This window comes from Panthera uncia, chromosome D1, assembly GCF_023721935.1.
Source record: "Panthera uncia isolate 11264 chromosome D1, Puncia_PCG_1.0, whole genome shotgun sequence".
In the NCBI taxonomy this organism is placed as follows: domain Eukaryota; kingdom Metazoa; phylum Chordata; class Mammalia; order Carnivora; family Felidae; genus Panthera; species Panthera uncia.
In genome coordinates, this window is record NC_064808.1 from 19,926,397 (window position 1) to 19,951,194 (window position 24,798).

General features: G+C 36.6%; 1 long non-coding RNA gene across 1 annotated transcript in view; it reads left to right on the forward strand.

Annotated features, from left to right (window-relative positions):
* Positions 1–237: 237 nt before the first annotated feature.
* LOC125934463 (uncharacterized) overlaps positions 238–24,798 on the forward strand; it is a 56,700-nt gene continuing 32,139 nt past the window's right edge. Inside the window, exon 1 of the long non-coding RNA XR_007461415.1 lies at positions 238–398. This is a non-coding gene — a long non-coding RNA (uncharacterized LOC125934463). The remainder of the gene's footprint in view (positions 399–24,798) is intronic.

The following is a 24,798-nucleotide window of genomic DNA, read 5'->3' on the forward strand; positions in this document are numbered from 1 at the left end:
ACATGAGAGAATCTTAAGCAGCCTCCACACCCAGCACAGAGACCTACTTGGGGTTCAGATTCACAAATCATGAGATCATGATCTGAACTGAAATCAAGAGTTGGATGCTTAACCAACTGAGCCACCCAGGTGCCCCTAGATCTCTTTTTCAATATTCAAATCAGATGATGTAGAGCTCCCCATTCCTTTATGATGTAAGTCACCATGCTTTCAAAGTGTCCTTACACAAGGAATATTAATGGGGTCACTGAATCTGTCCTGGAACCTTAGGCAGGATGCCAGAAGACTACACTGATTCTCACCTGCAGTAATTGCACTCCTGACCACTCACCATCTGTTTCTCCCTGTGGTGTCCCACCATGGTCAGTGCCCACATCCACCTACAAACAGAACCATTGGTAGGTACCTAGTTTATTTTTCTTGTTTCTTACACATGGTTTCATGAGTCACCTTTTATCTGAACAGCTCTGATGATATATTTTGGTTGTAGTTAATTTAAATCTCAAAATGCCCACCCAGTAGCACCCTGTCTTCCGTGTCATTAACAATGGGAAATATACTCTTTTCAGCTATTCTAGGACTCAAGTGAAGTCATTGTCTCCTTAGAGTTGTGGGTGGGGATGAACAGAAAATGACTTAAAAGCGTGTGAGTGATCAGGGAGAAACAGTTTTTGTGCCATGGATGTTGTTTAAAATGATGGCCATATAATACAGAATATGATTATTTCCTTAAAATGTGTAATATTGTGTGTGATACTAGTTTTAAGTATATGGTCATTCCCCTCATCCATCCTGGGCATGCAAGGTTTTTGGAAGAAGGAATTCAATTTGTGATGGTCCCTTTAAAGAGCTCCTTAAGACTGCCAATTAAATGGGGCACTTGGATGGCTCAGTTGGTTAAGCCTCCGACTTTGGCTCAGGTCATGATTTCATAGTTTTTGAGTTCGAGCCCTATGTTGGGCTCTGTGCTGACTGCTCAGAGCCTGGAGCCTGGTCGGTTTCTGTGTTTCTTTCTCTCTCTGCCCCTCCCACACTTGTGCTTTGTCTCTCAAAAATAAATAAATGTAAAAAAAAAATTATAAAGACTGTCAAAACCAGATTTTTTTTAGTTTTTAATTTTTTTATAATTATTTATTTTTGAGAGAGAGAGAGAGCATGAGATCATGACCTGAGCTGAAGTCAGAGGCTTAACTGACTGAGCCACCCAGGCGACCCAAAACCAGATGTTTTATTCCTATTATGACACAAAATGAATCCAGCCAATGGGTGCACTCAAAAGTAGAGCACTGGCTTGTGGCAGAGCATGCTAGTGTTGAAGCAACGATAATTCCTGATAGACAATGCATAATGCAAATTGCTATATCGAGGAACTAAGCTGAATCAATAGTTGCATTGTGGGGAAGAGAGAAATATGCAAAATCAGGAACCAGAAAGGCAACCTGGGTCCAAAAAGAAATGGGATGATGTGACAAGAATTTAATCCAAAACCAGAAGCCAGGATAGAAAAGGGCTCCCTGTCCAAGTAAGTTGCTCTTCAAATAAGTACGTTTTCATTTCAAACTTTAAATTTGAGTAACTGTTGTCAGAAAGACAACATTAAAACACAGGGATGAAAAATGTCATACTTAACATCTTTCAAATGTGCCCTGTTGCCTTGGAATACAGTCAGGATACCTAAGATATCATTGAACATACGTTTTAGAACTTGTATATTCCCTACTCTTCTAACTGCATGTGTGACATTCCCCACCCCTTTTAGTTGTCTGTACAATCTAGATGGAGTTGCTATCCTGAAATGTAACATGAATTTTACTTCTGGTCCTTTGCACATAGTGTGTGTGTGTGTGTGTGTGTGTGTGTGTGTGTGTGTGTGTGTGCGCGTGCGTGTATGTGTGTGTGTGTGTGTATCTTTTTCCTTTTTCCCTTTTCCTTTTCCTCTTCCTCTTTTTTAAAATTATTTTTGTCAGCCTGGACCACTCTAGAACACCCCTACGTAGAGTCCCCAACCTAGAAATGTATTTCCAGTGCTTGGGAGAGAGGCCAAGAAATCATAAATCATCTTATTTCTTTATCTGTTTACTCTGGATGGTTTCACTCATTAAATTGTAACTCCATAAAAGCAAAGGAAGAGTCCGTGTTGTTCTTTATTGTATATCTACTTCCTAGAATACTATCTGGTACATCAGCAGGCACACTACAAGTATTTGTTGAATAAGTGAATACATGGGTGAATGGTATATTAATGGATGAATAAATGGATTGGTGGATGAATGGATGGTGTATGCAACAAATGGTTATTTTTTTACATGTTAGATGAAAGCTTAAAATTGAATCTGCTGCAAAGGGCATGCACTCATTGAATCAAATCTAATACTTCTGGTTATATGGTTGATATTGTAGCCAGAATGTTTCTTGACTTTTTTATATAAAAATGATTCTATCTCTGGAGCTTAAAGAGGCACTAAATGTTTCTGAGTAATTAGAAGTCTATTGGTATCACTCTCTAAACATTCGTAGAGCAGTAGAAGGAAGACCTATATGCTAGTAATTTTATTGAGTATCTATTATGTGTCAGGAACTGCTTACAGAGTTTAATAAATAATCTTCTTGTGCTCATGAAGCATATATTATTAGTATTATTACTTTAATTCTATATATAACTCTTATGTATGTGTTATCTGTGTGCATCAAAATATAGTGCCACTGGGATTGAAGTTATCTCCCAGAAGGTACAAATGATGTTAAAATATTTCAAGTGTTTGACTTGTATTGTCAGACTCATTAAAGGAATAGTTAATTGACAACTCTACTTGTTAATATTAATTTCTTTTTTTTTCTTTATTCCATATACCTTGTATACACCCAAATGTCTCATTCTTTCTCTTCTCTTTGTCTTGTGGCTAAATTTCATGTTCTTTCTCTATCATTTCTATTTCTTAGTGCTTTGCCCTTCCCCCTTTCTGTGATCACAAAGGCCCAAAAGAAACTGCCAGTCCAAACAGAAAAGGGACATAGGCAAGAGTTTGCAAAATTAGACATTTTTTAGCAGGTTGAAAGAAAGGAAAAGCTATTTTCTTTTCTGTCACACAGAGATAAAGAAGTTACAATTCTTACAGTCACTTGTACATGTTAATGAGCCACGGAGTATGATTGGAATCAGTAGTACATTTGCGTATGTGTGCATATGCATGCACATGCATGATGGAAAACTGTTTTCCATATATCTCAGTGAGTCATTGATTTATTGATTTTCATGGTGAGATAATTTTATCTCCACCACACTAACTTTTGAATGACAAGACATGCGTTACTGAATGGAATGGACTGACATGTTCATGGCAGTTTGTTGATTTTGTTGTTATTGTTTGGCTGGAGGATCTTTCTTTTTTACCCAACTGTTAGGGGTTGCATTTTAGTCCCTCCAAAAGAGAAGTTGAAGTACTAACACCCACTTCCTCAGAATGTGACCTTTATTGGGAGGACTATTGCAGATGTTATTAGTTGAGATGAGATCATACTGGATTAGGAAGGTGCTTCATCCAGTGACTGGTGATCTTGTAAGAAGAGGCAAGGAAAGATCCTCTCCTCGGAACATCAGAACATAGCCCTTTCAACACCTCGACTTTGAACTTCCAGCCTCCAGAATTATGAGATTAAAAAGTTTATGTTGTTTTAAAATAGTCAATTTGTGGTACTTTGTTACAGTAGCTCTAGGGAGCTAATATACTGGTTTTTAAGATGAATAACTTGGGGACATTATTGACAGTCCAAGGAGGAGATCTGAGGATGAGTACTAGGATGAACCCATTCAAGAGGACTGTAAATACTTCTCAAAAGATCGGAAATTTTAGCTCCATTGAAGTTGGTCCTTCGTTGGTTTCCTGTCTGTTTAGCTGTTCTCTAAGCTTTTTGGAAACCGCTGCCCTGCAATGGTTGGCTGTCAACCTTGGAAGGGTAGTGTTGCAACAGATGAGGGAGCCCAAAGGGGAAGATACATTAGTCAAGGGTCATGGAGATGGTCTTAATCTTTCACAATTTTTGTCCCAGGTCACATTTAAGAGATAAAAAGCCGTGGTCTTTTGCTTTTAAGTGTGTTTAGTTTTCTTTCTTATCTCCCGGAGACTTTGTGAGATTAAGTAGCAGATACCTAAAAATTATTTTAGGCCCTCACCTACCTAAAGGAAAAAAGATAGTATTGTTATCTTCTGAAGGAGATACATTAAAAATTGTGATCTTAATCACATAGGTAGTTTTTCTCTTGTCAATCTAATCTTTGGATTAGAACTTGAAAGTCAGGCACCTTTCACTTTGAAAATAAATCCTTGGCATTCTCATATGTATTTCAGGAACTAACAATAGTGCTGTTATTTGCACTCTGCTTCTACCCACTCTCCTTTTTGTATTTGCTTATAGCTATTAATAGAATAATTGCTTAATAAAAGGAGATAAATTCAAGTTATGAAAATTGAGCAGCTTTCTTTAAAAATATCAAGACACATGTGAGCATACAATTAAAACATACTCTTGATATAAAATTTGAATAAAATAAACAGGGAAGGAAACAAACCACCCACAGTTGCTCTACATGTTTGTCTTTTAATTTCCACTATTTTCCCACTAAAGTTTAATAGTTATGCTTAAACTGTAGTTTTAATTTTGTGTCTTGCTTTTTTTTTCACTTGTCATTATAAAACATTTTTTCCCTTATACAAAAGACTCCTTGTAAGCAGCATCTTAAATGCCTGCATAATATCCCTTCATTAGAGTATATCAGTTTATTTGCTGTTTCAGCAAATTCCTTTTAATAATAACTTAAAAATTAAAAACAACAACAACCTTAGAAATTACCTATTTCAAATATATTAAACTGCAAGGTAAGATATATGATGAATGAACACCTGTGTTTAAAATTTGTCTACTTCTTGGGAATATTTTGTATAAGTCTTCCCATTATCCCTTGTTTCTCCAAGGCTCAGTACTCACAGAGAGCTGGCCTGGAGATATGATAATGATATTATCATTTTGCCTTCTTCATGCCAGATTTTGTGGAGCATACCAAGGTAATTCAGTTACAACACCTGCATTCCAAGAACTTAATAGCAAAATATGCAAAACAATAACTATAATTCAAAGGAGGAAAGATTATCCTAAAATTCACATGGACAAATGTTGCTGTAGTTCAAATAGGGGAAATATTTCAGGTAAAAGCATCCAAGAACTGAACATAGAGAAGGTAGAATTTGAGTTGGAACTTATGGTTAGTATACTTAAAAGACTTGTAAATTTGAGTGGGCTGGCAGAGAGAAGGCTGTAGGAAGCAAAGGTCAGACTGTTATTTTTAATGGAGAATAAGAAGTGTAGCATATCTCCTTTAACCAGCCTCAAGTAGCTGAATTACCAATGTCTGCCCTCATTTCTGTAAGGTATTATTCTGATGCTCATGGCATATTGAACTCTTGGGCTGCTGAGCAAGTCTGCAACATATTTGTGCATTTTTGCTTCTGCAAATTGTGTGCTTAACAGGAGTCATTTGCTTTTGTTCCTAAAACTCCTCATGGCAATGGTTCTTGTTATTGTAAATATATAGTAATTTAAGAGTGTGTCAGCCAAAGAAATAGAACAAAAAGAAAGGTGGTTATTTTTTTTTCCGTGAATGTTAATAAGTCAATGCATTGAATCACTTAAAATGACAACAGAACTTGTGGTTTGAGAAGTCAAATATAAAAGTTTGGAGGAAATTTTTAAACTGTAAAAGGTTGTGCATTCAAACTGCTACATAGGTATCTCTAAGAACTTACTCCATTCTAAGTAAAATAAAACTAGAAAAATGTGTGATTTATATTGTTTATTAATGCATAGTAAGAGAGGGAGGGACAGAGGGAGGAGGAGAAAAAGAAAGAAAAAGAGAGCAAGGAAGGAAGGAAGGAAGGAAGGGGAAGAAACAGCCTAGGCTTTACATGAAATTACTGACAAATGAATGTATATTTATGCATTTTTTCTTGGATCAAAATGTTTTAAAATTGTGTATTTTAATTAGCCTGCTTTTTAAGTAATTGCCCAATCAAAGATGAAAAGTAAATACATACTGAGTAAAAAAAAAAAAAAAATGATTGGATCATGTGAGGATATGAATTACAGACTAAGAAACTTGAACTTTATTTTGGGGATACTTGGAAGGTATTGACTGATTGGGGACCAAGTAGTGGCATGACAAAGGAGTATCATTCTGCATGAAGAATCATCTGGCAATCTTGTTCTAGATGAATTGGAAGTGTCAGAGATTAGAGGTGTGGAGAATAGTAAAGGGTTTGATAAAATTGGGCAAGTAAGTCTTAACTATGACCTGGATTGCTGGTAGTCAGAATGAGGACAAGAATGGATGGGTTCAGGTAGAACACAGGACTTAAATGCAGTGCTAATGAAATGATACCAAAGTGTTAGGTTTGAAAAACCGGATGGATGAAAGTAACAAAGAAGGAGAAGAACTAGTATCGAGGCAATAAAAGTTGAGTTTCATTTGGATCTGTTCAGTGATTAGCTTGAGTTACACACCCCCTTCCCTCCCTCCAATCAAAAATGTCTTATCTCCTATGCATGGATAGAAGACAACTGGAGATAGAATCCAGAGCTTGGTAATTAGGACTCATTTACAGAAAGGTGATAGTTGAAGCTATAAGATTAAGATGGCAAACAATGTGAGCCTAGTGAGCCCGTTCTCACAGATAAACACAGTTAAGTAGGAAAAATTAATTAAATATTACATATAGAGGGAAAGATCTATGATATATGACAACTGAGATATTATTGGTGACTTTAGAGAATTGGTTTAATATAAGGGTGGGAGTCTTCAAGGAGCTAAGGAAAGAGTCTATGGGAGGGTCATTAATGGGGTCAGTGAATGGGCCTTAATAAATTTGCAATGAAAATTAAGAATAAAATAAAACTAGTAATTTGGGAAATGGAATTTTTTTAAGAGTTGGAGAGGTCTTAGGAAACAATCACAGTGAGAAAGATAAGCCCGCAATTGAAGAACCTATCTAAATTTTGACTTGAGAAATGTATTTCATTAGTCAGGTACAATAAAACACATTTATGCACTAACTCTAAAATTGACATAGATTTGTTTAATGTCATGTGAATAGAGGTAGTCCATTGGAACAGCATCTTTTGTAAAATAATGTAGAGAGATTGAGCGAAGCTTATGTATAAATATCTGGATATGACTATTCAGTACACAAGTATAATATGGAAAGAAAAATAGGGTAAAGAGCATGTACTCCACCAGATTTGGGGAAGCAATATGACTTATAGTACTGCTTTGTCCCCTGGTGCAGGGACCATGCTAGTCTTCTGTAACGTTCCAATCTTAGTATATGTGCAACTGAAGCAAGCACTAGCTCATTGTTTTGCAAATTGTTGAACATGTACTATATGGTTGGTACTTAAATAAATTTAATTTTAAATAATGCTTAAATAATAGCAGGCACATTATTACAAAGAAATCCAATTTTCCATTCTATATCATTTCATCTAAATATGTCAAGGAGAAAGTCCCCATTTGATGTTCATAGATCTTCCCCTTGCTAACTTCTTTTGATCTTAAAAGAGAATGGGCCACCATCTCAGAGCATTCATGAGTCAATGATATGTAGCAAATATTTAATAATTTGCTTTAATTAAATTAATTTTATAATTGTCTTTCATGTATAGTAAATTATATTAGCTGTCCAATTATTATAATATATCAACTCTTATCTAAAATAAAACATGTGAGGGGCACCTGGGTGGCTCAATCGATTGAGTGTCTGACTTTGGCTCAGGTCATGATCTCACAGTTCGTGACTTCAAGCCCTGTGTCAGGCTCTGTGCTGACAGTTTGGAGCCTGGAACCTGCTTCAGATTCTGTGTCTCCCTCTCTCTCTGCTCCTCCCCCACTCACTCGCTGTCTCTATCTCAAAAATAAATAAAGATTAAAGAAAACTAAAGAAAAAATAAAACGTGAGGTTATTAAATATAAACTCAGTAAATTATAGTACAAATTATGGGGTTAGAGCCTCACAGTAGCAAAAATGCCACCAAAAGACAGGTGCCAGGGAAACACTGGCTTAGAAAAAAGTTCTACTCAGAGAATCAGAAAGCATTTGGTCTGCCATTGGTTAATTTGTCAAATTTTGAGAAAGTTATAATCATTTAGAGCTTCAGTGTCTTTATTTGGTAGTAATAAATACTCATTACGGATGTGAGGAGGTCACATGAATGAATCTTTAGTAAAGTAGTGGCAGAATTCTCAGTATTAGACCTTTAAGATACATTAAATATTTGCTAGCATTCCCACTTGTCAGGAAATTTGTAATTTGTCAAAGCAAAGCACATTCTACAAGAGGAACTCATCTATTGACTTGACTGTTTATTGAGCTCTTACTATGTGACACTGTCATTTCTTTTGAGAAACACAGATACATTTTCATATAATTTAGTATCTTGTATGAATAAAAAATAAATAGCCAGTTCAGTTCATGCATTAACACCTATAGTTGGAGGTTTTATGCCAACTCATCATATTACCAAGCTCAATTATTTCACTTTGGCTGCTAGACAAGTTTAGGAGTGCCAAATAGAAAGAGATTTTTCTATTGGATATATAACACACTTCAAAGTATCTCTACTTCTGAGATGACATAATTATTTAACTCATTTATAATAAAATAGCTTGTCCTAAGGAAATTCAAATTTAAGACCAGAATGATAGTGATTATAGTCTATTAACTAATCATGATGGTCTCTCCCAAATTTAGCAAAGGCAAATAAGCTTTCCCTTTTTACTGTTGTAATAAGCAGTGATAGAAGTAATGCAACCTGCAGTTTAGAGGATCCAACTAGAACATGTCTTGATAGAAGAACTGGAGAGTAAGGTTAACAAATTTAGGGCAGGCCATCAGCGGAATCTTGGCTTGCTAAGCAAGGAGAAGTCAGGGTATGTTAGGTAATGCCATGGAGCTACATGATCTAAAATAATTTCACTCATATAACTGGTGCCTCAGCTGGGATGTCTAGAATGGCTCTCCCTTTCCCTGTTTTCTTTTATCTGAAGCTTCTTCATTTAGTAGTAGAAGAATTCCAAGATGGTGATCCCAGTATGCTGGTAGTTATCAAACCTCTGCTTGTTTCATGTTTGCTGATGTCTTATGGACCAAAATGACAAGCCCAAGGCAAGAACCAGTGTGCGCAGGGCTTCACAAAGGCTTAGATACCAAGAAATATGATTCTTCTGGGACCATTCTACAACAATGAACTACAGACCACCTTCTGTCAGTATTGATTTTTCTTCCCCCTGCTGCCCTGCCATGCAAAATACATTGAGTATGATTCAAACTCTCCAAGTCCCATGAATCATGGCATCAGGCTTGATGTCCACACTCTTGTAATTTGCTTCAGGTGCAGATGTGGATAATGCTGCTCTAGTGCAACCCCTTTTGATTCAGAGACTGAGGAGAAGGATTTCCTACGTACCACCTTAACTCTTACATAGGTTTTACAAAGAGTTTTACTACCTCATTCTTCACTTTTTCTCTATCCTGAAGCCTATTTATTAATTTGAGATTCTTTTAGAGGTGGTGGGAGAGAGACTAAACAATTGTGAAACGGGTTTTTATATTACTAACCAAATAGCTCTTGCTTTTAATATTTTTATCTTTTTATATATTTTTTTTATATTTTATCTACCTTCTGATTTGAAATGAGAGGAATTTCTATTCAGTGCACTTGTTGTTTCCCTACCTTATCCCACATTGCTCACAGAAGTCAAATGACATTTTCAATATTCTGCTTCAAAATTTCCTTAACCAAATATACAAATTCATTTGGCATGTTTTCCATTATACAAGTTAGTGCAAGTGACAAGTTTGTCAAGGGTTTTATAATTTCTTTTTTTTCAATGCCAATGGTAATTTCCTTATTTCACTTACTATTTCAACTAAAGAGTCTCCTTGCTGCCTGTAATGTGTTGAATTTTGCCGTCATACATCATGTCTACTATAGTCTATTGGTCAAAGCAACTCAATGGGCTATGGCAGATTAATGTTTGCCTAAGCAGATTTTATCTTGATGACAGGAGTTACAAAATAGCATGACTAAATTTTTTAATCTACCCCAATTTTATCATGTAGTTGTTACAGTAATGAAATGAAAATGTTTGAAAAACATTTGCTTGGCATTGAAAAGCACAGAATTTTAGTTTCTTTGCTCATTATATATCATCATCATCATCATCATCATCATCATCATGCTTAGTATTGTTTTAGACAAAAACAGTTATTTGCAAAAGCTAAACTTGGAAAATCTCATTACTACTGAGTTTACTGATTATTTCTTGGTTTTAATAAATGAAGAGTATCTTTGGACAACAACAATTTTTTTTGACATCCTCCTCATGTGGTTACATCTTAAATATTTTTATGCTGTGATTCAGCATGGGCTTGTACCAATAATATTATGGAGGTTATCATCAGAAAAATGATCTGATTTCTCTGGTTTTCATTTTAGATCCTAACAGGCTAGGATCTGGAGACAGATGGCCTCAGTTATCCACCTCCCCCATGTGCGTCTTTGTTAGTTTTGATCATTCAGAGCAATTCTGGGCGATGATTGGGACTGTATAATAGTCGTTCATTTTTTAATGTTTCTGTTGATAGATGATGGTGAGCATCTTTTCATGTGTCTGTGAGCTATTCTTATGTCTTCTTTGGAAAAATGTCTTTTTATGTCTTCTGTCCATTTCTTAACTGGATTGTTTATTTTTTTGAGTGTTGGGTTTGATGAATTCTTTATAGACTTTGGATACATATAGACTCAGATATGTAATTTGCAAATATCTTCTTCCATTCCATAGGTTACCTTTTAGTTTTGTTGATTGTTCCCTTCAACAAGGTTGAAGAAGGTTTTTTATCTTGATGAGGTCCCAATAGTTCATTTTTGCTTTGCTTCCCTTGCCTCTGGAGATGTGTCCAGTAAGAAGTTGCTATGGCTGATGTCAAAGAGGTTGCTGCCTGTGTTCTCTAGGATTTTGATGGTTTGCTGTCTCCAGTTTAGGCCTTTCATCCATTTTGAATTTATTTTTGTGTATGTTGTAAGAAAGTGGTCAAGTTTCATTCTTATGCATGTTGCTGTCTAGTTTTCCCAACACCATTTGTTGAAGAGACTGTCTTTTTGCGATTAGATATTCTTTCCTGCTTTGTTGAAGATTAGTTGACCATATAGTTATGGGTCCATTTCTGGGTTTTATATTCTTTTTTTAAAATTTTTTAATGTTTATTTATTTTTGACAGAGAGAGACAGAGCATGAGCAGGAGAGGGGCAGAGAGAGAGGGAGACACAGAATCTGAAGCAGGATCCAAGCTCTGAGCTGTCAGCATAGAGCCTGATGCAGGGCTCAAACTCACAGACCATGAGATCATGACCTGAGCCAAAGTCAGACACTCAACCGACTGAGCCACCCAGGCGCCCCTTCTAGGTTTTATATTCTGTTCCATTGATCTGTGTCTGCTTTTGTGCCAGTACCATACTGTCTTGATGACTACAGTTTTGCAGTATAGCTTGAAATCTGGAATTATGATGCCTCCAGCTTTGCTTTTCTTTTTCAAGATTGCTTTGGCTATTTGAGCTCTTTGTGGTTCCATACAAATTTTATGATTGTTTGCTCTTGCTTTGTGAAAAATGCTGGTGGTATTTTGATAGGGATTACATCAAATGTGTAGATTGCCTTGGATAATATAGACATTTTAACAATATTTGTTCTTCTCATCCATGAGCATGGAATGTTTTTCCATTTCTTTGTATCCTCTTCAATATCTCTCAAGTATTCTATAGTTTTCAGTGTACAAATCTTTTAGCTCTTTGTTTAGTTTTATTGTTAGGTATCTTAGGGTTCTTGGCACAGTTATAAATGGGGTCAATTCTTTGGTTTCTCTTTCTGCTGCTTAATTATTGGTGGATAGAAATGCAGCAGATTTGTGTACATTGATTTTATATCCTGTGACTTTGCTGAATTTGTGTATCAGTTCTAGCAATGTTTTGGAGGAATCTTTTGGGTTTTCTACATAGAGAATCATGTCATCTGCAAATAGTGAAAATTTGGCTTCTTACTTGCTGAATTGGATGCCTTTTATTTCTTTTTTCTTTCTGATTGCTGAGGCTAGGACTTCCAGTACTGTGTTAAATAATAATGGTGAGAGTGGACATCTCTGTATTGTCCCTGACCATAGAGGAGAAGCTCTGTTTTTCCCCATCAAAGATGATATTAACTATGCATTTTTTGTATATGGCCTTAATGATGTTGAGGTATGTTTCATCTATCCCTGCTTTGTGATGGATTTTTATCAAGAATGTTGTTGGTGAGGATGTGGACAAAGAACTCTTTTGCACTGTTGGTGGGCATGCAAACTGGTGCATCCACTTTGGAAAACAGTGCGGAGGTTCCTCAAAAAGTTAAAAATAGAACTACCCTACAACTCAGCAGTTGCAGTACTGGGTATTTACCCAAAGAATACAAAAATACTGATGTGATATAAACCCCAATGTTTATAGCAGCCTTATCAACAATAGGTAAGTTATGGAAAGATCCCAAATGTCTACTGACTGGATGGAGGATAAAGAAGATTTGGCACATGTGCACATGCGCGCGCGTGCACACGCACACACACACACTGGAACAGTACCTTGCCATTTGCAATGACATGGGTGGAGGTAGAGTATATTACGCTAAGTGAAATAAGTCAGTCGGACAAAGACAAATAACATATGATTTCTCTTATATATAGAATTTAAGAAACACAACAGATGAACATAGGAGAAGGGAAAAAAAGAGAGAGAGAGGAAAGCAAACTATGAGAGATTTTTAACTATAGAGAACAAACTGAAATTGATGGAGGGAGGTAGGGGGTGGACTAAATGGGTGATGGGTATTAAGGAGGGACTTGTGATGAGCACTGGGTGTTATATGTAAGTGATGAATCACTGAATTCTATACCTGAAACCCATTTTTACCACGTATGTTAAATAACTAGAATTTAAATAAAAACTTGAAATGAAAATATAGTGGCTTATTTTCCCTATGTTTTTGAGACAATAGTTTATTTCCATTTGTTCCTGTGTCCTGGGCAAATACCCTGACATTCTCAATGTGTTAGCTGGAAAATATATATACAATAACCTCACATAACCACTCAGCCCTCAAGCTAATAATGTATCTTTTCACATGTCTCATGTTATCAGGTGTCTAGCCCTGCATTGCAACTCCCAAGTTTCTGTAGTACCTCTTTACTTATTATTTCAAAGACATCATATATCTGTTTCCAATTCTTCTTCTTCATTAAACTTTAAGGAAAAAGTCCACCCTGGCATGTGAGAAATGGACTTGATACAAATGTGTAGATGTTTTCCAGCTTTCATTTTCCATATTCTTGAAAACTCTCAAGCTGAGTGAAAGGGATAATGAATGGAGGGAGCATTTTTTCTTGGATTTTTAACACATAAATGATATTTTTATTCATAAATAATCACTGTTAAAATAGATCAACTAGGGTTCATGTTAATGACTAAATGTCTATGTTCACACATCGAAAATTACATTGTTTAAGCATTTCAAAAGAAGCAGTAGAATCTGAGAAGAGCTGGCTGTTAAGCAGTCTCCACTTCTAGGCATGCATGCCTAACTCTGGTTAAGTGCATGGTGAATTAGTAAATGCTGCAGAATGGAGAAGACAGTTCCCTGGACCACTGGCACTATTGAATGGAGCATATTTAACAAAATTCTTGTCTTTATAGGACATGGTTTATATGTTCTACTGAAAAGTATTTGGGATACGAAGAAAGTTAGGATTAGGGGGAAAGAGATAGAGTTCTAAGCCTGTGTTTTACTTACTACACATATAAGTACCATAGGACAGTATGTCTAATGCCTCAGTCATTTCATCTCCAAATTGATGCTAATATCCACCATCTCTATCTAGATTATGGGGATAAAGTGAAAAAACATGTGTTAAGGCACTCTTTAAACTCTAAGAGGCCATTCAAATGTAATTTACCATTTTTGATATTGTGCTCATTGCCATTGTTATTATCTTGGAACTCTTCTGAGGGTAAAATTATATTAACTCACCAAAGGAAGCCAGTAGGTTGTTCCTATATACAACTGTGCAAAGCCCAGTGATAGGCATTTAGATTTCAAAAGTCAATTGCTTAAGTATAGGAGAGAGAAGACATGCTGTGGCAATCGTTCACATAAAAATGTCTGGAGCATTGAGTTGATCTCAAGCTTAATATGAATCCTCAGTGTGATATGATGGCAAATTTCTGGCCTTATCAGGAAGAAAAGAGTTTGCATGACATGGGAAGTTGTAGTCTCATACTGCTGTGCCTTGATCAAACCCCACACCCCCCAATAGTGTGATTCTCAGTAAAGCATTTTAAAGGATTTGAAGGTAGAGTGATTTGGGGTTGATAGGTTTATGAGGAGGCCTAGAAATGATAACACACAGGAAAAAAATGAGTAAATTTGTTCCATCTTTCTCTGAAAACAAAGCTAGAATCAGTAGTAGAATTTATAAAACACCAGATAATAACTCAATATAAGAAAACATTTATGAAATTTAGAGTTGCTTGAGAGCAAGAAAAGAATTGGGTAGAGAATTTACTGTCCCTGGAAGCATTTCAAGAGCAGCTGTATGACCTTCACTAACACTTACATTGTGTGAGAATTTCCAAGTGTTTTGGAGTATTTATCAGAGGTCTTCTGACATTTCAATACACATGTGGCTATTATACTTCAGAATGCTGTAAAAGATTTAGAATATGCAAAGCATCATTTTCTGAAACTCATGGAATCCTGATTGCTAGAGATATAATTCCATTAAAAATATACTCTACCTATAAAAATACAATTTGGGAGCCCCATGTATTATACAGAGAATGGCAATACACGTTGATGGATTGAAATTCTTTTTCTAACAATAAAGATACCTATTAAATATGTTTGGCCCAATTTTTCTTAACTTATTTTGTAATGCAATTGTATATATTCATTGTTTATTTGCTTATTATCTCTAGTTCCAACTTGTGGAACTAATTATTGCCACAAGAAACTGTATGGACATATGGAAATTCTGAATAATTTTCTAAAGAAATGATCCAAATTCCTTATTTATTAATTCTCTACTATTGAAGTATAGCTAACATACAATGTTATGTTATTTCAGTATACAACATAGTAATTTGACAATTCTGTACCTTACTCACTGCTCACCATGATATGTATAGTTACTATCTGTCAACGTACATTATTACAATATTATTGACTATATTCCCTATGCTGTAATATTTATCCCCATGACTTATTTATTTAATAACTGGACTTTTGTATTTCTTAATCGCCTGTCTCCCAAATCTCCCTTCTCTCTGGTAACCATAAGTTTGTTCTCTGTATTTATGAGTCTATTTCTTTCTGGTTTTCTTGTTTTCATATTTGACCTATAAGTGAAGTCATATGGTATTTGTATTTCTCTGTATGACTTATTTCACTTAACATAATACCCTCTCAGTCCATCCATTTTGCCAAGAATGGCAAGATTTCATTATGCTTAATGACTGAGTAATATTCCGTTATTTATATATATTCATTCTTCTCTATCCATTTATTTAAGATGGACACTTAGGTTGCTTCCATATCTTGGCTGTTGTAAATAATGCCATAAACATAAAGATGCATATATCTTTACAAATTAGTTTTTGTTTTCTTTGCAGATTCCTCTTTTTAAACTTCCATATAAATTAACATTATAGTTACTGCTTGTTCTCACACAATAAGGCAGGTTGCATTATTTAGCCCAATTAATCTAGCTTTTTGGGGTGGGAGAAGAGATGAGATAAACCAGGATGCTTAGTGTATCAGTTTGTTACAGCATTATTTCAGCTGTCAGTGTGACTATTAAGAACCTTGAGAGGAGACTTCTCCTCAGAACCAATAGCAAATCAGTGTTTCCCATTCAACTATATATTGAAGGGTGGAGGTGTCACCCGGCTAAAAGCTAAAGTCCCTAATGTGTACAGAGTGTTCTGATATTTTCCTGATAGCTCACCTCGCTATTTTCCTTCAGCACACAGGTACCAGAGTCTTTGTTTTTGGTTTTTCATTCCTCCAGTTTCCTAGTGCACTGGTTCCTAGGAAGAAGAGGACTGTTACACTGTGCATACCAGTCTGGCATTGTTCTGCCTTTCCTCCTCATTTAAGCCAGCTTTGGGTCATGTTGTTCCCCTACATTTTGTAGGATTTTCTGGGTGAGACCATTTGCTACAGATGCTGGCACTACTGCTATTTAGTTTTCAGACAGACTTTCCTTAAATTGTTGGCTGCTTAGAACCAGAAACCACTGACCTACTTGGACATGATCTCTGCCCCCCTTATCTGAGTTGACGGTATTTGTTTTATGACTGTGGTACCATCTCCTTCCCCAATGTCTTCCTTTCTATTATCTCCTCTAGTCTGTGGCTAACCACTCATAGCAGTGTGTTCTAACCCCATCCTGTGATCTCATTCTGACAGGGTCAGATAAAATTATGAGGTTAATAAAGAACCTCATTACAAATACACATGCACTTACTCTACTGTGTATGGCTTACATTCATTTCTTCATGTGATTATATTCTAGGTGGAATTAGGTAACATTTAGTGGTGTAGCAAGCATTTAATTGTGTAGTAAAGGCTACCGGGTAATGGGAAGGGGAAGACCCAAAGATAAATTTAAAGTAAGTATTTTAGGAGAAAGAGTACACATGTGTGTGTTGGAAATTTGCCACAGTGCCTGAGTACAGAAGTAGCAATTTTCAAATTTCAGGATTGGAATGTTGATGTAGAATATGTACTTTGCTAAGCTTGCCTCTTCAATGTGAGAGGGCTTGAGGGTACATAAAAGTCATAGCATTGTGAAAGTATAAGTACAATAAGATTAACGACTAACTCTCTTAATGACTAATGTATCCTATAAAGCCATCTCCTACAACGGACAGATGGCAATCTAAAAAAGAGTATTTGCAGACAATTTTAAAAAGGGGGTCTGTCTGAGGAATTCTGGATGAAGAGAACCAACAGAAGACGGTAAAGCACTTATCCTTAGACCAAAAGAGCAAAGACACCAAGTGGTTACCACAATGTGTGAAAGCTATAGTTTTAGGTGAGGCCAGGTAGTCTGATAGGAACTATAGCTTTCATAAAGTGATACAGCCACTGCCAAACAGTGGGGAGGAGCATGAGGAGGAATTCTTGGCTCTCTCTTCTCCCATCCTTCAATCTTTGCTAGTGCCTCCACTGTCTAAACTTGACCAGAGTCTAGGAGGCACTGGAGCCCCAATAAGGCCATATATAATGAACTGGCATCTGAGGCACATAGTAGAGTGAGAACAGTGGGGAATGAACCGAAAAAGGCAAACAAAAGATAGTCAACACAATTCCCAATACTTAATACCATATGTGGAACTCACTAGGTATTTGTTGAATACATGACTGGCTGGCTTGGATGGCTGGAAAGACAGATTGCTGAATGAATGAAAAGGAAACGTAACTTATTTGTTCATTTTTATGAACACTTCTCAGTTTTTGGCAGTTCAGTCTTTGGACCCACTTTTATGAGCAATTTATAATTGTATGAGTCTTAGTATATGGCAGGGCTCTTCCTTCCATTAGGCAAGCTTAAAAGGCCGGATATTTGCTATTGTCTGTCATTAAGTGGCATGGTCAATCTGATACTCTGAGACTTTAAATCAGGAAGAGAAATTTTAGCATTGATTCTAGCATTTGCCAGTAGCGTCCAAGGTGGATGTAGTGGTAGCAATACCAGCAACAGCTCCTAGCGTCCAAAGGTGGCACTAGCCATCTGTTTTTCTCAACACCAATCTTCCCTTGGTTTCTGCTAATTTTCAGGGCTTTCTTTCTTTAATTTTTTTTAATATTTACTTATTTTTGAGAGAGAGAGAGAGAGAGAGAGAGAGAGCGCAAGTGGGGGAGGGGCTGAGAGAGAGAGAGAGAGAGAGAGAGAGAGAGAGTATCTGAAGCAGGCTCCAGACTCTGAACTGTCAGCACAGAGCCCCACATGGGGCTTGAACCCACGAATCATGAGATCATGACCTGAGCTGAAATCAGATGGTTAACCAACTGAGCCACCCAGGCATTTAGGGCTTTCTTTCAGTCCCCTCTTGATTGTGTCTATTTCTTCACCTCTTTCCAATAAATGCCTTTCCTGTTTAAGTTCACCAGAGTTTGTTAGCATTGTTTGCATGGAAAAACAAAAAGAAAATCTTTTACATTTGTTCAGGACCCAAAGATACCAGATCAAAATTTATCTTTCCCTTTAAAGCTCTGTAAAAGGGTGCTGCTTTATCTTCTTGAAAGCAAAAATTTCTATATATTCCTACATTAGTTGATTTTTAACAGCTAACATGGAAAATTCACCATTGCCAAGCGAAACTAATATCCTCAGCCCACTTACACAAAACTTGCTTATTTCAAAAGCTGGGATCTGTTAAGCATAATTGCATTTAATCTGAGTGAGGCAAGATCAACTTATCAAAGATCGAACATGAAAGTCCTCACAAGAAACATAGGGTTCAGGATCCTGAAAGTCATGGAGACCGCCTGGTGGAGCTACTCCTCGAATTTGTGTGTGCAAACCCCTAAAGCTTGTAAACTAGATCTAGAGTTTGTTCTAATCTCTTGAGATTTTAGGGAGCCCTATTAGTGACATAACATTTTGGGAATCCCCCAACAGGTCATCGCACAGAACAGCAAAATCATTCTGTCACTTAAGGTGTTAAGGCCAATTTGCTTACCTAGTGGAATTACTTCATTTTAGACAAATCATCCCAAATCTTGCTCAAGTGCAAAAATTCTCCATTGTGTCTTCTTCTAAAAAGAATTAAACTTCAAGTAACTTCTCTACTCACTGGCTGTGTAAGCCTAGGGTAGTTACTCAATCTAGTTACTCACTTTTTTTCCACCTGCAAAATTGGGATAATTCTAGTAGCTCTCCGATGCATTGTAAAGGAGATTATAATGACTTAATTCATGCAATATATTTAAAAACACTGCTAGACATAGGGACTGCTCCATGAATGTTAGCTAAAAGCTACATGGATATGCAACAGGTAACAAAAAAAGTACATTGAAACAATACAGAAAAGCAAGTGTGGAGGCAAAGAAGATCCATAGGCAATAATAAATTGTTAGAGTCATGATAAATTATACAGTTTCCTTGAGTTAACCACATATTGTATTGTTGACACAGTTCACAGTGTCCCTTATAAGTAAATGACCAAAAAGAAATAAACACAGGACAAATACTTAGGAGAAGTACAACTATGTATATTTGTATAAATATGAGACAGGGATTTCTTTCAGAAGGCTTCATAAATAGGACACTGTATGATGTAATGAACAACGTCCTTGACAATACCCTTACAATGAGTGATGAGTTCCACAGGGCTGTTTATTTTTTCACAACCATCAAACTAGGTCAATGGCATCACAGTACAGTTTGCTTCACTAAATAAGACAGCATCCTGCTACATACCAAGTGGAAGAGGTTCTGGATGTGGAAGAGAGAGTAGAAGAATTATCGGTGGAGGGTTATTTTGTCTTCTCAGCAGAGGGGGAAGCTACTCGTTGGCTGGTGGAAGGGCCTGATGAGCAGGAAGGGTGAAACTGAGTTTAGCAATTGGGATGTGAATGAACTGGTCATCATAACAGAACACTGAAGGGTTATAAGGACAAATTAAATGTGGGTGATAGAGAAAAGAATGGACAGCGACCAAAATGAAAATAAATTACAGATTCAGTTCTGATCTCTTAGCTTTTGTAAGAAAGGAGCAAGACACAAATTCTGCATTACTTTCTTTGACTTTGGTCCCTACCTCCCTGCTTTCAACTTCAGACTACAGGGCTTTTGAATGCTTAAAGTTCAATCTGCAGCATGTTGGATGTCTGACAACTTTTGGGGGCTGAGGAAGCTGTCAAAATAAGTTGCCATCATAATGCAAGAAGGAAGCCAAGTTCCGCATCCCTCTCGATGCAGCAAATATGCACACTCAGCTAGAAAAACAGCATTGTGCTTCAGCAGCCCACTGGATTAAGGAGATATATTGGTCAAGGGTGAATTTCCAAGGACATGCCTTTGGAATTTCTATGCGGTTCTTTGGTTTTTGCACATAAGTCAGCTTCATTTTCTTGGGGCAATGCTTTTATGATGTGCACATCTACATTTAGTAAAGGAATGAGCCATTCTAGTAGTAGTGATTTTTAGAATTATTGTTGAAATTGTTTCTTCCTTATCTTGGGTCAGTCACCTTTAACATTTAAATGCTGACTTTTAGCATATGAGAGTTAGCTGTTATCAATATCTTTCACTGTTAAAATGGGTTTTATGATCCATGGAGTATTTAAATCCCCATTTCTATTTTAAATTCCAACAGTCTGATAATGAGAGTAAAATTAGCTAATGTGAATTTTCTTTTAATTCCTAACTAATAAAGAGATTTCCTTCCATTTGTACAATATTTCTATTGGTACATTTTGTTCATTTTTTCCCCAATAATAACGATCTTTGGGGAAGGAAGGCAAAAGGCTTGGTTTGTACTTTTCACTGATTTAATAATGTCACAGCAAGATATCCTATAACTTAAGAATGTCTTTGACTTTATGTCCTACAAATATTTTCATTAGAATATGTAATATATGTATGTTAAAGGAAACAAAATAATGACAACATGATGCTTAATCATGTCTTTTTTACATGCACTTTTTACTTGCATACATAACTTCATAATTCCAATTACAGTATACAGACTAATATTTACATTCTGCTGTTTTCACTCAATATTACATAATAAAATATACATGATTTTACTAAGACATCATCATTGTCATATTAAAGCTTGCCTACTACTTTGTTGTGTGATGCCTAATATTTCGTCGTATTGCTAAACATTTGTTATCAATAAACCATTCCAAAACTAAGTGGCTTAAAATAAAACCATTTATTTAGTTCTCAATACTGTGGGTCAGCAATCTGAGCTGAACGTGGCTGGATAGTTGTTCTGGTCTCAGCAGGGCTCTCTCAGTATCAGTAGTCAACGGCAGATAAGCTAGATGACTTTGCTTTGGGGAGTTGGCTTGTTTTCAGCTAGAGCAACGAGAATGCCTGCACCACGAGTTTTTCATTCTCCAGCAGGGTAAGCATGGACTTGCTCCCATGGTGGCTGTCACAGTTCCAAAAGGGAAAAGGAAGAGCTTGAGTTGGAATTGGACAAACTCATTTTCATGGCTTTCTGTTGGCTGAAGCAAAGCCTGAGGCCAACCCAGATTCCAGTGGTGAGGAAATAAGTACAATTCAATTTCTTGATGTTGGAGCTCCAAAGTTGCATTGCAAAGGGGATGATTATAGGGAGGGGTAGAAACTTTTGGATATTGGGAATATCAAATATTTCTATCATATTTAACATTTCAGCATACATCATTGTACTTATTGCTTTTGTTTGTTTCTACTGAACGTCAATAACATCAGTAAAAAGTTTAAAATAAATTCCTGAGAGTGGAATCACAAATGAGAGGTAAGAGTGTCATTATGATAACATCAAAGTTAATAGATGGGTTTGAGTCATTTTCCTCCATTTCAGCAACTGTTGTTTTCTCATCCCCTTTACCCACTGACTATTCTGCCTTTTCTCCAAAATGTATATAGTATGTAGTGTTACTATTGGAAATCAATAAGTGCTCAATGATACTATCTATTATTATGATATTAGAATTATTATTATGACTACTATATTTTGCTTTTGTCATCAGGTGTCCTGCACTTAGTGCTACCTTTAGTTGCTTTTTTTCTGCTCTGTGATCAACAAACATCACAACTCATTCATTTAAAAGAAATTATTGATACATAAATGAATATCGATATCACCCATTTACTGTGTAATTACTATGTGCCTATACTTTGTTAAATTCTATATGTATATATTAATTTGACTCTTTGGAACCTGGTGACTTAGGTATTTTATTATCCCAATTTTATGGTTGAAAAGCCTGAAGCTTAAGGAGGCCAAGTAGCTTGCCCACCCAATATCACACAGGATGCAGGCGGGGGAACTGGGACTTGAATAATTTTTTTTAATCCTTTTTATTTGAATCCAAAGCCTACAGTACTAAGTACCCTGTGTTTATTTTTCCCCTTAATATTCTATATTCGTGTACATATCTGTTGAAATCTAATATGAGTGCGCACATACTCACTGCTTAATAAATAGGGACAGGATGATCCTAAAGCTTTTGGCTCATAAACAAAAATCTTGCCTGGGATATAGGCAAACACCATCAATAACATGTTCATAAAAGGGAAGCAAGGCTCCAGCTAACCTGTGTTTCAGGACCACAGCTCACATCAATAGGAAGGAAACTAACAAGTACAACAGTAGGCAATGGTCTGAACGGCTCATGCTACCAGGCAGATAATTCAGACAAAAACTTAGAAATGGGGGCCAAGGTGAATATTGGCTATTGGATCTAGAACATGTATGTTGTCTAAATCATGAGACAATGGTCAGAAGCCAGCATGGGATGGATAGTTAAAGGGAGACTAGTCTCAGTAAACCTTGGTGCTGATTCCAGTGGGCCACAGAACCTGGCAAGAGGCTTAGGCTGCTTGCTAGAAAGAAAGATTACAGTTGAGGTATCCCAACTTCTAGTTACCTGGTCTATGGGATAAGATAGATATATATATATCTTATATGTCTATATATCTATAGATACAGATACATATAGATATATCTTTCTCCCCCTCTTCCTCAGCCTCTAGTGACTCATTATTTTATGCTGATAATGCCAGCAAAATTTGAAAGACGCAGAAAATCTTCTCCTTTGTGAATTGCTGAGTGGCTTTCAGAAATCATCTCTGCCTGTGGTATAGTTTAGACAAAACCGTTATCCCTCCAAACCGTGCAGTAATGACAGAACACATGCCTCTTAATGTAAACTCACAGCCCAGTGGTGGGCAGACACGATTAGGCTGTCATCTTCCCCATCAGCAGCAGCAGGAGAAAAATAAAGAAGTAAAATTATCTTATTCATATTTATTAGGAGGCTTTGCAATGGACCTGATGCCCTGATGCCATTGACATTTTTCTTGTGTTCTTGGCTCATTAGCTGAGGACCAATGTAAATTAATCCATTCATAACCTACAAGAAACACTGACTTTTATAAGGTGATATCACCCCAGTGTCCCCTTTATTCCTATGCTTCACCAAATATACATATTCATTAATTCTAAAATTGGTATCATGAGTAGGTATTGTATGCAAAATTTAAAAATATAATAATATGACTGAACCTATAGGCAAATAAAGCCTTCAGAAAATTCACTTGTTTTTCTTTTTTTTTATATGAAATTTATTGTCAAATTGGTTTCCATACAACACCCAGTGCTCATCCCAACAGGTGCCCTCCTCAATGCCCATCACCCACTTTTCCCTCCCTCCCACCCCCAATCAACCCTCAGTTTGTTCTCAGTTTTTTAAGAGTCTCTTATGGTTTGCCTCCCTCCCTCTCTAACTTTTTTTTTTCCTTCCCCTCCCCCATGGTCTTCTGTTAAGTTTCTCAGGATCCACATAAGAGTGAAAACATATGGTATCTGTCTTTCTCTGTATGACTTATTTCACTTAGCATAACACTCTCCGGTTCCATCTGGAGTTATTGCTATCCTTTTGTTGCTACAAAAGGCCATATTTAATTCTTTCTCATTGTCAAGTAGTATTCCATTGTATATACAAACCACAATTTACTCATTTGTCTTTTGATTCTGTGTCTGTGTACTGTAACCCAACATGTGCTAATTCATATATGCACAGCAACACACACGACAAACATGCACATGTGTCCATGCACACACACACACACACACACACACACTCATATCTGTGTCTTTCTGACCACTCTTTGGAGTCCAATGAGAACTCATCACAATCTCAAGCAAGTGGGATATGCGCTGTCTCCCTTTTTATTTGCCTTTTAGAAAAATCTGTACGTATATACATTAGTTCTTGGGTATGACTATTGAAAAAAAAGACTTTCCAAATATATGACGTGACGATATGCAAAAGTCAGGAAGGAAAGAGAACATGAGTACAACTACAAAATTACAGTAGTTTCCCTGTCACTGAAGAGAGAAACAGATGCATGTTTGTTTATAAAATTTTTGTAGACACAAGGAAAGGGCTTGCTCTATACCCATTGCCTTGATTGAGAGCCATTCTTCCAACTCCCCTGATTTAATTTGGAATACAGCAGCAGACTGACAGGGAAAGAGATTAAAGATCTGTCACCTCCTGCAAACAACCCCAGGCTGTCCTGCCCACCTGAGAGACAGCATCTAAGGCAAGGGAAGAACACATTCTCCTAGTTCATTCAGATCTCAGCCTTCCTGTCCGGGGCTGTCAAGGAGATGCTGATTTCTGCCAAAGCGCCTGCTCTCTAGGAGATGCTGAGATTAGAAACTGGGCAGAAAGGCTCAACTTTTTCTGTCATTGAGCAATCAGTGTCAGGATGTGGAGAACTTACCTCATCCGATGCAGAGGTGACATCTTGATACATTAGCTTGCCAAAGATTTGGTAGGACCATGACAGTTCCTGGTGGTTGGCATCCTGGATTCATTTACTTCCCAAATAGTTAATGTAACAAATTAAACCTTGTCTGACAAACTTCTGCTTA